This window comes from Manacus vitellinus, unplaced genomic scaffold (assembly GCF_001715985.3).
Source record: "Manacus vitellinus isolate BGI_N305 unplaced genomic scaffold, ASM171598v3 scaffold_46_pilon, whole genome shotgun sequence".
Classification (NCBI taxonomy): domain Eukaryota; kingdom Metazoa; phylum Chordata; class Aves; order Passeriformes; family Pipridae; genus Manacus; species Manacus vitellinus.
Window position 1 is genome coordinate 1,169,495 of NW_021940578.1, and position 1,347 is coordinate 1,170,841.

Sequence of the window (1,347 nt, forward strand, 5' to 3'; positions counted from 1 at the left end):
CAGCGGCTCCGCTGGAGGCCGGGGCGAGGCGAAAGACACAAAAATAACAAAATTAAAACTCTCCGAGGGTGGCTGCGGCCCCCCCGCGCTGAGGGTCCCCCCGTTCCCGGGCTCACAGCCGCTCCACACGCAGGTGGAGGGTGACCGAGGCTCAGTGCCAGAGTCACATCCTCCACCCGCCAGACCCCGGCAGGTCCTTTCCTCAACTGACCCATTTACACACTCATTGGTTCAAATCAGTATTTTACCCGAAAACCTTTGAGAAGCGCCGGAACAAGCACCACCGAGAAAGACAGAAATGGCTGCATTTTGTTGGGGGGGGGGAGAAGAAATTAAATCACTCTTTCTGGTCCTCTTAGCGATGAAATACAGAGGGGAAAGGTTAATATCGCTGCAGAACCTGTGCCTGCACGTCACTGTCCTGTACCTCACTGCTCTGATATTCCCCTGCACTGAAACCCGCCTGTGCATCAAAATGAGGTTATGAGACTATTTTTTTTTCTTATTTCTAGAAGAAATCGCTGGCTCCTCTGGCCATGAAAAAACACCGTGTAAATTGCCATTTCAGATTTTTCAAAAAACATGTTCAGCTCTAAGAATTCTTCCGAATTCGTTACACTCCGCCGCGCGAGGCTGCGCCTTGATGGCCCCGGCGAAGGTAAAAATGCACGTCGTAAAATAAGTCTTAAAAAAAAAAAGACAAGCACCATTTACATTTGAATATCTAACTTGAACAGGATTATAGTTACAATCGTCAGAGATCGAGCAATGTTGTCTCCAAAACGGCAGCCCATGAACAGACAGTTTCGGGGATGTAAACACAGCAGATTTAATCGTGACGGTCTCTGGGAATGAAGGGAAATTAAGGAGTTATAGCAATTTTTTTAGACGTTTGATCAAAATATTTTTGCCCGGAGATCGCTTGCCAAATGAAAGCAAAATGGAAACGATGGGCGCTGTAATTCGGCAGTTTTGTCATGGAAAGAGCTCAAAGTCCCCGGTCTCTCAGGGCAGGGGGTTCTCCTTCACCCGGGGCTTTGGGGAAGGTTCTCTCCCTGAGGGAGGGGACCCTGGGAAACAAATATTGGGGAAGTAATTTTCGATCAAGGGTTTTTCAGCCGAAATACCGTATACTAAAGGCACTAAAACGATCTATGTTCGCCTTTTCCCTCGGAATTAACAGAGCTCCCCTAATTTAAGGCTTCCATCGAGCTGCAGCACCCAGCGGGGTTGGGGGACATTAATCCTCTCGCGGCACCGGCACAGGGGCTCCCTTGGCCGGGGGACCCCCCGCTCCCCCGGGGCCAGGCCCGCTGTACATTACTGGCTGTAATTAAGTGTTCTGGG